The sequence below is a fragment of the Thermobia domestica genome, chromosome 3 (assembly GCF_964235325.1).
Source record: "Thermobia domestica chromosome 3, izTheDome1.hap1.1, whole genome shotgun sequence".
In the NCBI taxonomy this organism is placed as follows: domain Eukaryota; kingdom Metazoa; phylum Arthropoda; class Insecta; order Zygentoma; family Lepismatidae; genus Thermobia; species Thermobia domestica.
Window position 1 is genome coordinate 133,569,929 of NC_137456.1, and position 14,700 is coordinate 133,584,628.

Sequence of the window (14,700 nt, forward strand, 5' to 3'; positions counted from 1 at the left end):
CTCTTAGCTGTATACAAACATGTTGAAATTTTCCTTTCATATCTTCAAATTTCGATTCCTGACATTCTCCATTTTTTTTCTTTTTACCAGTGAACCTAGTCTGTGTAAAGGAGCGTTTGCACTTAGTCGATTTGTAGTCAATTCAGTCAGACTGGCGTCACCTTCAACAGTCAACTTTGTAAACAGGACTTCGATTGAAGTGCCTGCTGGTCGAAGGCAACGAACCGACAAGGAACTAAATGGAAAAAGGTTGTATTTTCTGGGATCCATTCAATCAGATCGATCATCAGAGGCCAGTCTGCACAGAAATATAAATTTGAAAAAAATCAATCTGAATTAAACAACTATTTATATTGCAAAAAATAATTTTAACAAGTTTACTTACCGACACTCCACCGTGAAATTTAGGTTTAAAAGAGTGGTAGACTGCTGTGATTTCATTATGCTTCTAGATGAAAATTTGTTTAATTACATTAATATTACAGCTGTTAATTGAAGTAACAAAGCATTTAAAGAATACACTAGATTATAAATGAACTAAATGCATCAATTAAATGCTCGGCCCTAATGGGGCGTTTACACTTAGTCGATTTGCGTTCGATTCAGTTGAATTGACGTCACTTTCAACTTAATCGACCGTGTAAAAGAGACTTCAACTTAATCGCTTGTTGATCGAAGGCGACTAATCGACTGGCAAATGAATTAAAAGACGTTCTATTTTCTGTGGTTGAAATAATTGAACACATCCATCAATCTGATTCGGCCTAGTTGCTTCGATTTAGTTGCAAATGCAGCGAGTCGATTTAGTCGTGCGACTAAATCGACTAAGTGTAAACATCCATAAAAGAGATCATGTTATTGTACCCTTTACAAAACACTATTACGGTTTCATCCCATCATCTCTTTCGTCCCTGTCACTAATATTATCACTATGTATAACGATTTTGAGTATCGTTACATTTGTGTCAACTTTTCTTCTATTTTAACACAATGTTTCATACACTTTCCACAGTGTTGAACAATGTTTCCACTCGAATCACTCGCGGGTTTTATTATGCGAAACAATTTATCCCTTTAATGAACTTCATTTCATTTCTATCCGATTGAACACACGAAAATAGGGCTACAGTCTGAGTACTTGGTGCACTTCCAACTTCGCTAGAATTCGTATCTACTATATGCCTCTTTTCGACATGTGAACGTCTGATAAACCTAACAATTTCTCTTTTGTAGGAATAGGTTGATGAAAAATGCTACTTTTCCATGAATGAAAATATATTAACTTTTTTCGTATTGTTATTTGCGGTTTCCTCTAACTGACAGGAATGATAGCTAACGTTATCTATTACAATTACGCACTCCTTATTCTTTGGTAAATTTTTATCAACTATTTTTTAAACCATCTTTCGAAAAGCTCGGATGACATATCTTAGTAGTAATTGGTAGATGATGAAGCAATATTCTTCGCAGATAAAATAAACATCCGGGAACCCATCCACTTTCATTGCCGCATAAAGTAGAATGATTCATTTTCTTGTTGAAATTGGAACACCCAGACAATAATTCTTTCTGCATCATAGTATGGTTATGATATCATGTTTCAAGATAAGTTATATTTTTGCCAGCAACTCTATAGTTGTTTAGGGCTTGAAGATATTTACAACCTAAAGCAACTGACCGCGGGGATTCCAAAATAACTTCTCGATTCTGTAACTTCTTGTACTAAATATCCAAATTTTTAACAAGTAATCCTAGTGTTTCTTCTCACTAAATAAACATATAGTCCGTACCTTCAGTTGATACTTCTAGTCTTTTAAGAAGCGTTTCTATCGTTGGAACTTCCGTATCTCTGTACATTTTGTGTATTGTTTTCTGCAGTAGATCACACACAAAACCGTCTATTTTTTTAAAAAATTGTTGCGTTTGCCTCGTTTTCAGTAGAACTAATATTTCTTGTAACAACATGTCTCATACTGTTTTTCACTTACATAGCAATTTCTTTATATACATTACATACACTTCTTCTTTACATATAATGAAATATATTATGTATCATTTCTCACCTTTACTTATATGCTTACCTATCCCAGATTTTTTTATGTTCATTCGAGGATTATGCACACAATATTTGGACTTGCGATGCTACTATTTGATAAATTTTCAAAACGACGTACAATTCCATGATCCAAATGATCTATTTAAGAATTTGATACCCACGGCCCCAATATTTTAGCAAATTATTTTCACAAATGATTGAAATATAATATAAGAAATCTTATATTGTACCGTCGCATTGTGAGTAATTGGATTGCAAAAAAAGAAGTGAAGAAAACCATGCCTGGAAGCAGATATATATTTCTTTTCACCTTCTTGTTCCTTTAACAGATGACAAGATATCCGATGTAAGCTACTAACGCAAAAGATTATTTGATTTTAAAGTTAAGTAGTAGTGTCTTAACAGTGTTATTGTTGTTGGTACAGTCTTGCAATAAGGTATATAAAGATTTCCTCGCAAGAAGTGAGCCAAAGTTTTTGTTCATAACAATGAATCGACACTTGCATATAATGGTTTGGGAAATTTCACAGAAGAATAGAAGTTTCTGGATAACATGAGGATTAGCATTGGGGGGTATCTAATTCATAAAGCAAGGTAGTTAATAAGTAAAACCTCGACTATATATATATATATATATATATATATATATATATATATATATATATATATATATATATATATATATATATTGTATAGGGCATACAAAAGCATATGTAAATCAGTGTATCTTGTAATATATAACTTGTGCATATAATTATTTAGATTAATTTGCATAAGGGATAATGTTTATTTTCCGTATAAATATTTTGAACATAGATTTAGGTAGTTAAATAAAGGATTAGTTGTGGAAGTAATAATGTAGATTTAAGTTGATTTATATGTGTATTATTATTGTTGTTTTATAGAATTTAGATGTGTGTGAAGAATTTAAATGAGATATTTTATTAATCATAATTTCAATGTAAAGTTTTGCTAGTGATATATAGACTTCGGATCGATATGCACTAAAAAACGGCAAAATATGCATGCAAATATGCGCTAAAAATCACGAAAATATGCACTGAAAATATGCAAATATGCACTAAAAATTGTAAAATGCACCAATCAAAAGCTAAGGTTAAATGAGGATTTTTTTATCTTTAGAGAAAAAGGCTGTATTACTTAAACTACATATATTTGTGTATAACAATGATCCATTCATGCTACAATATACAACTATGTAGTTTTCGGTGCTTTCTTGCTAAAACTTTCATTTACTTGTTAAAATAATTACTGTACATGGAAAATGTTCCTTCCGTGTCACGGGTCGTTAAGGGACAGTATTTCAAAGAAACAATGTTACTCCCCGATAGATCTGAAATCTGTGCGTCGTTGTTCCCAGGAACACTTTATTCACATTAGACAAGAATTTTATGCCAGAATTTTTCGCGTTTATTGAATGTGCGTTTCGAAGAAATGCTTCTCCGATTGGTCTTGGGGGCGTCTGCTTCGTTATTGAATCAAACAGCTCAAATGCACTGCAAAGTCCTAATCATCGCTCTTCTAATCTCGTTATGAACTGCAATTAGTATTGACAAACGCAAGGTCGCTTTAATGTTTTCAGCTCCGCAAGCGTCCAAGGCTTCTTAAATAAATTTGGTTTCTTTGGGTTCAAACAGTTCACAGTCAGTATGTGAAATTAAAATACATCTACTTATATATATATATATATATATATATATATATATATATATATATATATATATATATATATATATATATATATATATATTTATATATATGTGTGTGTGTGTATGTATACAGAAGGACCCCCCTTGACGCTCAGGTATAAATTGGATAAAATGTATTTCAATCCTGCTTAACACTGGATAAAGCTACAAACTATGGTTTAGCCCCTCCCTTGATCATATCCTGGATCCGTCATTGTTTTACAAATAATGCGCCAAGTATCTTCTATATATATAAAAGAGAACGTACAAATCCTTTGTTAGCTCATCACGCTAATACGGCTGAACCAATTTCTTTCATTTTTGGGGGGTTATTAAGATTTGGACCCTAGATGGTTTTTATCATATCACTTTAATTTTCAATTACCAGTGTCTTGAGATAATTGACCATTCAAGTGTCCATAACGTACAAATCCTTTGTTAGCTCATCATAGCTAAATCTAACCGTATTTATATGCAACCCACATGACCGTGTCACTCGGCGGGTTAACATAAATGACAGGCGATATAATGTTAACATTTACTCCAATCTTCTATGGTTTTTATCATATCACTTGAAAGCGAAAAAGTAAAAATTATCTAAGTAACAAAGTTTATTGCGTTCCGGGGTGACCCCAGCGAAGCGGGGTGAACGCTGCTAGTCTGTGAATAAAGAATAAATATACTAAGAGAAGTAAATAAACATTTCTGGTATAACCACATAAAACCTGCCTAGCGAAATTGAACAGGACTCGCAAATATTTCCGTTAAAGGTTTCAAAGTTAACCAAGATAGCTCTATGCTTAAAAAAATAAATAAGGTACATACATATAATGGACATAGTGAGATAAAATAAATGTTGTATATAGGCCTAACGTATTCAGTTATATTATTTATTTATGTTACGAATTAATACACATAAAACTTACAGTAAACAAAAAAGCCTACATACGGTTTCAAAGACCAAGACAAGAAGTAGATGCTATGCCAGGATGTCTATCGGTCACGAAAGTCACGAAAGTCTCGAAATGAGAAAACGGTCACGAAAGTCAAGAAATTTAGCTTTTGGGTCACGATTTTTTAAAAATCTGTACAAATATACGTACAGACTGGAAAATTTTGTTCTACAAAACATCAAAATTCACAACCAAAGATGTCTATGGTCGGCTTTAGACGCTACAAAATCGTTACCAAATCGCACGCATGAAAATTCGGCCCAATTCACATCCAACTTCGCTCTTGAGAATGTTCCGAAATTTTATGGTTTGATAAAAGAAAGGTCACAAAAAAGTCACGAAATTTCATTTTGGAATTTTAGTAGACACCCTGTATGCCCTTTTCAGTGCTCCTCCCTCTACTTTTGGCTCCCTTTTGATTTATTGTGTATATTATGCTCCTTGTTCCTGTCTCTAGAGCAGCTAGAGAATGCGCTATTGGTATTTGCAGGTAACTATGTAAATTGCACTTCGTTCAAAAATTCGCACGGTATCTAGAGCCTTACATGGTGGTGGACTCAAGAGTAAATGTGTAGGGTAACAAGTAAACGAAGATCTTTACAGACAACGCAGTTTATATACCTAAACTCTTACAGAATGTTTAAAAAAGATTTAAACACTGTATTACGGAACTTGAAACTTTCTGTTAAAAAGTTTATTTTAATATCCGTTGTTCGCAACACAGGTTCCGCCGAATCAAGAGAATTTAACACATTTTTTTTACCTTTAAATTCATGGGATCGTGAAATATTTCCGTTTAAAATAAAATTTCGTTTAATAAAGGGTCTGTTGAAGGCAATTTTTACTGTAATAAAAATCTATATTAAAATCCCTTATGTTCTTGTTTAAAAGAAAATAAATCCACTTGAAATTAGTTTTTGTATCCAATTTTCTGCTGCCGTAACATTGTCCTCTCAAACGGCAATAATTTACAATTTAGACTATAATATTGATACTTTAAATGGAATAAAGTTATTTGAACAAGGAATAAATGGGAAGAAGGGAAAGTTATCGAAAACATAACTGAAGACTTAGTAAGGAATTTACGTTTGAAGACAGAGGTGTGTATGAAAGCCACACAAGCTTATATTTAAATACTCTCATATTTAGAGCTCATTTTTGAAAAGGTTGTTCATTTCTTCCCGAAATACATTTTTCAACGGTTTCTTTGGGATGAACTCTGTCAAGTATGCAAAAAGGAAGCTACATCTAGGCTGTTTTATAGTTGCGTAAACTTTTTACCAGACTTGAAACTGCTATGAAAATATAAGAAGAAGAAGAAAAAAAGTTAAGTTGCTGAAGTTTGAGCTTTTGCTGTCGAACAAAATAGAAATGTCCTTTTCTGAAAACAAGCTTACTCACTTTGAAAGTATTACTTGTTTAGCATACACTTTGCAAAATATATTTTCATGTTGAATTGTTAATGTTTCTCAGCTTCAATCTATTGCTTCAGAAGATAACATCTAGAAGATTTTTCGAGCCCATTTAGTTGTAGTGGGACACCTTTGTCCAATTTTTGTCCACCCAAGAAAATATTATACCATTCAAATTATTAAAGAGGGCCTTTTACAAATTTCGATCACTCGTAGTGCGACAACATCAAATTTGAATTTAACTAGCTCAGGAAATTTGTCCAACGAAGAAAACAATTGTACTATTTAAATTAACAAAAGAAGGCCATTTAAAAGTTTCGACCACTTCGATCACCTGTAGTGAGACATCTTCAAAATTGAATTTTAACTAGCTAACAAGGAACGGACATGAACGTGCCATCCGGACATCCGAATCAAACCTAGTCTATTCGATAAACATAAAGATATGTTCATGCACAAAAAATTAGGTATCATGGACAATGGAATAAGTCTCTGTGGTCCATTAACTCCGTTGGTATACAGAAAATCGCAGTGAAATAGCTACTGCATCAACACTGTTCACTGGAAAATCATGGTTTATAGTTCATTCTCTTCAGCATGAAACAAGCTTTCCAGAGGTGCTATGTATTGGGGCCCATAATGCATTTGAGCAGATGAGAAAATGTTGGGAAAATTCCCTCCAAAAATCCCTCCCATCAACTTTGGACCCATCTGGAGTGGCCTCGGGTAATAGCAGACAATCTAAATGTATCTCGAAAAATAGTATAGGGGATAAGAAATGTGTGTACCAAGTTTTGTATTGATAGACAGAATAGGTATGAGGGAGAAGTGTATATTGTTACACTTGTATAGTTTTATTACTTCGATCACATGTAGTCCGACATTTCCAAATTCGAATTTTAACTGGCTCAGAATTTTGTCCATTTTTGTTCACCCAAGGAAAAAAATGTACCATTCAAATAAACGAGGGAGGGCCATTTAAATTTTCGGCCACTTCGATCACCTGTAGTGCAACATTTTCAAATTTGAATTTTAATTAGCTCAGAATTTTGCCCAATTTCCTTACATTTTTGTACCATAAAAATGGTACCATTCAAATTAACAAAAGAGGGCCATTTCAAAACTTTGGCCACTTCAATCACCAGTAGTGTGACATCTTTAAATTCGAATTCTAACTAGTTTAGAATTTCCCTTTTTTTTTTAGATTTTTGTACCATCAAGATAGCTGAAATTCGAATTTGAAAATGTCTCACTACAGATAATTTCAGTGGCCAAATTTTAAATGACCGTCCCTGGTTTATTTCAATGGTACAGAATTTATTCTTGGTGGTACTAAAATGTTTAAAAATTCGACACAATTCTGCGCTGATTAAAATTCGAATTTTAAGATGTCGCACTACAGGTGATTGAAGTGGCCGAAATTTTGAAATGGTCCTTCCTCGTTTATTTGAATGGTACACAGTTTTCTCTTGGGTGGACTAAAAAGGACAAAAAAATTGAACAAAATTCTGAGGTAGTTAAAATTCAAGTTTTAAGATGCCGCACTACAGGTGATCGATGAGGACAAATTTTGAAATGGCCCTCCCTCGTTTATTTGAATGGTACAAATTTCTTTCTTGGGTGGACAAAAATTGGACAAAATTCTGAGCTAGTTAAAATTCGAAATTAAAGATGTCGCACTACAACTAAATGGACCCAGATTTTTCTTTTGGCATTCTTATACTGCCACAAGACCACGCAATTTCAAATCCACACAGACACACACATACACACACAACAGTAACAACTTCAACTTCTGAGATGGATGACTTTGAAATTTTGTTGTGGGTGATTTGACACCGTTATTTATATCTTCTTTCAAAAAAGTGACTGTCACGCATCATTGCCGGGAGGATGAATCACTCACCCTTTTGTTATTCTTTCACATGACCTTGGAAGATATTCTAAACCGACAACAATCAACCATTTTAAGTTCTTGAGTCTAATTTATATTAGAAACTTGTAATTCCATTTATGAGGAAACTTGTTGGACGATAAAAATTATCAATTTGGTTGTTCCTTTAGATATGCATTTATATGCAGTAACGACATAAACATGCACTAACCTCCGAAATATGCAAATATATGCACTATAAAACACTGTTATTTTACCCCAAAACACCTGAAACGAATTTCTGTTTAAAGAGCATATCAATATCACATCAGGAAAAAAACATGCAAATATGCAAAATCCGAAGCCTAGTGATATATGAGAACAGATACGAAGTTGCAGAACTCAGCTCTCTTAGTAAGCGCAGCATAGAAAAAAAGGTTTTAAAAACGAGAGTCTTTGTCTACAGGGAAAATAATACGCTTGGTTTGCAGCACATGGTGCATTGTTGCTAACCATATCAAGCAAAGTGTATGTGCATATGACTAGAGCTCATGTACCTAAAGTAATACAAAAGGTATGACTGATAATATTACTACAGTAGGAGACATTGTAACCAGGAGACACGATGTCGAGAACAGCTATTGTTGGAAATGTTCGCTGGAGTTCGTGTATACATGTGAAAATCTGCAATACAAAGAAGTGTGAAGAAATACGGAACTGTCCGTTTCACACACCTTTTTCCGCGATGGCTTGGGTTTGCAACGAACTTTTCCACCAGCCAGAGCCGATCTAGAATTTTGAACTTCTCGGCCGCTTGGAGGGAGAAAAGTTGAGAGAGAGCATTCCTAGTAGAAACTTTCACCCCTGTTTGTAAATATGCTTCCGCAAATAATTCTTTGTTGATGTAAAAATTTTCTTGAAGTTTTCGTAATTGTAGCATGCAGTATAGCTTAGCCGTATTCTTGTATGTATTATGTATTGACAAAAGAAAGGCTTATTTCGATTCGAGATAATAAGTCCAGCAGTCTATATCTGGGGGAGATACGTGGTACCCGGAAGAGCGACGATGATCATGTCAAAGCAGAGGACGTCCTGGGTAGAAAACCAGCGCTAACGTCAACAAAATCATTTAGTAATGAGTATCCACGAAATGACAGCATGTTTACAGAATGTGTATTTATATATATAATTGTTTGTTTTAATGCGTTACATATCGACAAATGGTTAATTCACCTAAAACAATGAACTTGGTGGCTATATCAGTTTACAAAAGCCCCTCATGCAGGTGAAATGCCTACGAGAAAATCCGATAGGTGGCAGCACCACCTAAACCTAGAGGAAGAATGTAGAAATCTCAACCTCAAGAGGTGTAAATAGTGTTTATAGTTAATTTGTGTATTTATTTTTGAAAGTTTTAATAAGTATTGCATATCGTTTGAAAGTTTGATCCTTGTAGACTACAGTGCAAGTGATAGAATTTAAGTATCAAATATCAGTTTTGTGCAATTAAAGAGAGAAGCACGCAAGGTGTAGTAATCGGGTCAGGAAGGACCTGTGGTAAAAACTCCCTCTCGCCGAAACACCCCCGCCATAACGAAATTGGTAGGTGAGAGGCGAACCCAAACTTTTGCAACAACAGGTGCGTTGTTAAAAGAGAATAGCAGCGGAGAGACAAGGAGATTCGGTGCTTGGACATCGACAAGAGAAGTAACGCTCGTCGTGCTCTCCAAGTATATTAGAGATTCGTGATTTGACTTCGAGACGAGAAATAGCTCTCGGTGCTTCGTTCTTGCTTTGCGTTATAAGCAAAGAGGAGACTATTTAACGCTATCAGTTCAAAGAGACTCACCAAAGACTAGAATGTACATTAGCACCAAACGTTAATAGTTTTAATACAAATTTAGGAACTTTTAAGATGTGTTAGTATTTCGGCATGAGTGCAAGAACTTGAAACCTTTGAAAAACGAAACTGCGATCTATCGTTTGACAAGTGATGCGGACTAGCATAGAGTCAGTGTCATCTTCCCTTTTGTATTAGGGTGATGAAACTTATTTAGACGCTTATAAGCCACTTAACGGGCTGAATCGCGTTAGTTAGGCGGAACAAGAGATTGACTACGCCAGTAAACCAAAACATGTGCACCGTGATAATGGGAACAATAAAATTTTCCCTAAAGACTAGCTTCTTACTGCAAGAAGGACTTGTCACAGCAGTAAGAAAGCTACAGTCCTTTCGAGAAGATCAACGAGGCGAAACTCCAGAGTTCCAGGAAGTCTCGCTTTAATGGGAAGAAAAGCGAGGCCAACGTTGGACATACGTCTCATTAAATGTGAAGATAATGGGACCTCCGCGGGAACCAAGGATAGGGAATCCAGCAGGAGTGACCAGAAACCAGCATCCATCTTCGTGAAATAACGTGCACGAACTTTTAATGTATTAGAAAAGGCCTCGAAGGTAATCTATAATATTTCGGCGAAACAATCTATATTTCACTCAAAATTTATAATATTTTTTCTCCTCTCGTGTAAAGATAGTGTATCAATCATTAACGTGTGCTTGTACCCACACAGCAAGGAATATTTTCTCAACCAAAAGAAAATATTTTCCTTGGTTTCCAAAAGGTTTTCCTTCTCTGGAGATTTCCATGCTGGTTTCCCTAATGTATTCCGAATATTTCCGGAAAATATTTTCCCAAAAATGTTTAGAAAACAGTTTAGAAATTACCGAAAGTACATTTTGAAAATGTTAGCCGGAAAGTATATCTAGGAAAATATTCACAAAATGTATTAGAAATATTTTATTGGATGTAATCTAATATGTTTTTACTGTTGAGAAGGAAAATATTTTCGAAATGATAATAAAAATGTTTTTAATATATGATATGGGAAACAATGAAAGGAAATATATTCCATATATTTGAAAAATGTTTTCTAATAGGTTATTTGCAATATTTTCTATTTTTACAAGAAAACATATTGAACATATATTTTTAAAACGTTTAGAATGTTTTAAAAATAAATTCTTTCGTAATATAAGAAATATTTTTCAGAAATGTTTTAAAAAGGTTTACTTGATTTTAACAAAAGTATTTTGGTAACCTTCTGTTATAACTTAAACGGTATATTTTCGTACAATATTTTAGTCTTATTTCCAGAATATTTTATCGAATTTTGAATATAAAACTTTAAAACAGGGAAAAGAAAACATATTAAAAATGAATAGAAAATGTTTTCTGTTATGTTTTAGAAAATATTTTGTGTTTTTAGTGAACAACATTTTCTGATATATTATAGAAATATTTTTACATTGTTTTCAGAATATACTCTTCCGTTACTGGAGAAAATATATTCCTTGTTATATCTGAGAAATATCCCAAATATTTACCGGAAATATTTTTTAAAAATGTTTGGAAAAAATTTTATGAAGTACAATAAGTATATTTTTAGAACGTTACAAGGAAAATAATCTAAGGAAAATTTTCACAAATTCTACTATTGTGTTAAATGTAATGTAATATGTTTTCAATGTTGAGAGAGAAAATGTTTTCAAAGTAATACTAAAAATGTTTTACATACATGATATAAAAAAATAGGAAATATATTCCATAGATTTTACAAATGTTGGCCAACGTGTTACCTGCAATCTTTTGTATTGTTACGAGAAAACGTATGAAATATAATTTTAAAAATGTTTCGAATATTTTAAAAATAAATTCGTTCGTAATATGAGAAATATTTTCCAGAAATACTTTTAAAACGCCTATTAATTTTGTATGGAAATGTTTTTGTTACCTTCTCCTGTAACTTAACCCTAAGAAGTCCAAGAATGTTTTTTGTCTCAAGTAGGTCCAAGGGGAGGCTCCTCGAACCCCCAGTATAACATACTATAATTCACATAATGCCATCTAACAACAAATGAATATAGAATAAGCATTCAGAACTTACTCGTGGCTGATATCTTGTTTCCCAACATAAGAACACAATCCTTGTTAAATACAAACGAAAAAATCTAAGTTCAGGAAATATACTTGTAGAAAATATGTCACATGGAAGTCCAAGGAGGGGGTTCGATGAGCCCACTACTTAGAAATAATTTTTAATTTACAAGTTACTAAATAATAACGCACATTAATGATGTGGATTTATCAAAGAAGTAATAATAGACAACAAATAAAATTCTCAATATTTTAATCAAGACTTACGACGGGGTTTTTTCAAGAAATACAAACGAGTGGGTTCGAGAAGCCCCCTCCCTTGGACTTCCTAGGGTTAAATAAAATATTTTCATACAGTATTTTAGAATTATTTTCAGAATGTTTTATCTAATGTTTAATTAAAAAAGTTAAAACAGATATTAAAAATGAATAGAAACTGTTTACTATCATGTTTATGAAATATAGTTTGTGCTTTTAGCTGATAGTATTTTATTATATATCAAAGAAATACTTTTACATTATTCTCATAATATATTATTCAGTTACAATAAAAGTACATATTCCTTGTTATACCTAAAATGAATTTTACCGGAAATGTTTCTGAAACATTTTTCTAATTTAAATATGTTGGAGATTATACATGCATACGTACATACAGAGAGAGAGAAAGAGAGAGAGAGAGGAAAGTTACCAGTATCAGCCCCCTATCCCTAATCCGGCGCCTCAGTCTCTAGCGTCTCTGTGAAGCGTAAACAGCCAAGTGTTGTGCTGGGCACATTACTTACTCCGATTAAGAAAAGGCGCTGATATTAGAAAGTAATCCTACACAGTTTGGGGGCTGAGAATCAGTAGGCATTGTGATTTGAGTGACTTGCAAGTTTTGGTAGTGTCAGAGAAATCTGAAGTTTCACGATAAATGAGTATGAGTAGGCAAAATTTTCATTATAGTAGCTAATTAAGGAACTACAAAGTTAGTAAATACGTGTTTAGTAATGCATTATAAGCTTTAATTGCGAAACTATTACGTTTGTTTCCGCCATGTGCTGAAATCCTAATCCGGCACCCCTTTTGGAGTCCTAAACCGGCACCCTCTTTAATGGCATATATGTCATTAGTACACCCTATAGCTTCTAATCTTTATAGGCTATAGACCTATATAAAATGAAATAGAGTTGCTCGAGTTCTGAGGGAGTTTTTCATTGTTGCAGCGCCGAAAAGAAGCCGCCTTAATTAGGGAAACGGAAAGAAAACCACGCACTATAATCACAATTGGCCAAAAGAAAATATGACTGAGGCCATAACTGCTGTGAGATCGAAGGAAACGTGATGAAAGAACGCTCAATATCTCAGAATTCAGCTCTCTTTTCAACACTTGAAATTCTCATTGAATACACTGCTTCACCAGAAAATGATGTTTCATGTATGTTCTGTTCAGACAATGATGAAATGTGAGTTATGCGTCTTATGTGTTCAGACTGGGCACATGTTGAATGTATTGGAGCTGACAAAGACGATTACATATGTGACGTTTCCCGATGATTGTGATTGGTGCTTTTTGTTTGTTTGTTTATTGAACAGTTTTCATAATTATATTGAACGTTTACGCAAGAAGCGCATACATACAATGAAAATAAAAATGTTTATATTTCTTCAACATTTTTATGTGTTTTATCAGTCAAATTATTTATATTTTCTGAAATAAAGTCATGGTACGTCCTTATCTGTTCATATTTAATTTTCTTCAGTTTATTTGGTAATTTTTAGGTAACTCACTGCTAGTAATATACGAGGATGCTGATTTAGGCTATCTTTTTTCAGACTCATGAATTTGATAGGTTTCAGAAAAAACTTTATAGCTTCAACCACGTTAGGCTTATCAACTTTCTACTGCCAACTGAACATAAGAAACTTGTTTAACTTTTTATATTGAATACTTAAAAATGACAAATTCTAATTTAATTCTATAGGACTGAAAAACAAACTGGGGTGCCGGATTTGGCTACTTTATTCTATATATATTAGTGCACTGCACGGTTCGGGCTCAGGCGGTCCAGCTCTGCTGTTTCCTTAGCCCAGGCTGGGTTAGGGCGGGCCGGCGCTTCAAGTAGGGCTGGGTTCGGGCGATTATTTGTAGTTCTTTAATAATTATTGACTCTAGTTAAATGATAATTGCAATAAAACTAACGAGGAGTGAAAGGTATTACAAACAATGCAACGTTTACAGTTTGTATTGCTTAGCGGCTCAACTTTTTCTATATAGAGAATTAATTGTTCACCCTAGTGACCGGCCGGGCTTGGGCGAGTTGGCTCCACTATTAATTTGGGCCGGGCCGGGTTTGGGACAAAAATTTCCAAAATTTTCCGAGCCTGCATGGGGCTGGGTCGGGCCTAGCTACATTCGAGCCGGATTAGGCTCGGGCCGAAAAATTCGGCTCTTGCAGATCTCTAATGTATATATGTATGTATAGAGGGTGCACTGTTCACAGCATTTGGGAGGTGAATCTACTCATCGAAACATGAAAAACTGTTTATGAACATGTGGTCAAAAGCAGGGATGCCACATTTAGTAATTTCGTACTAGATTTAGTGATTTGCTATTGAACTAGTGATCTAGTACGTACTTTGGGTAAATCTGCACATTCTAGTGATTTTTGGCGTTTCCTTTCTGATGCAGACAAATGGCAAGGAAATGGGTCTTAAAATAATAGGAAGAAGTATATCGCAGTTCGAACGAATATAGAAACTTCCAATTATTCTTTTTT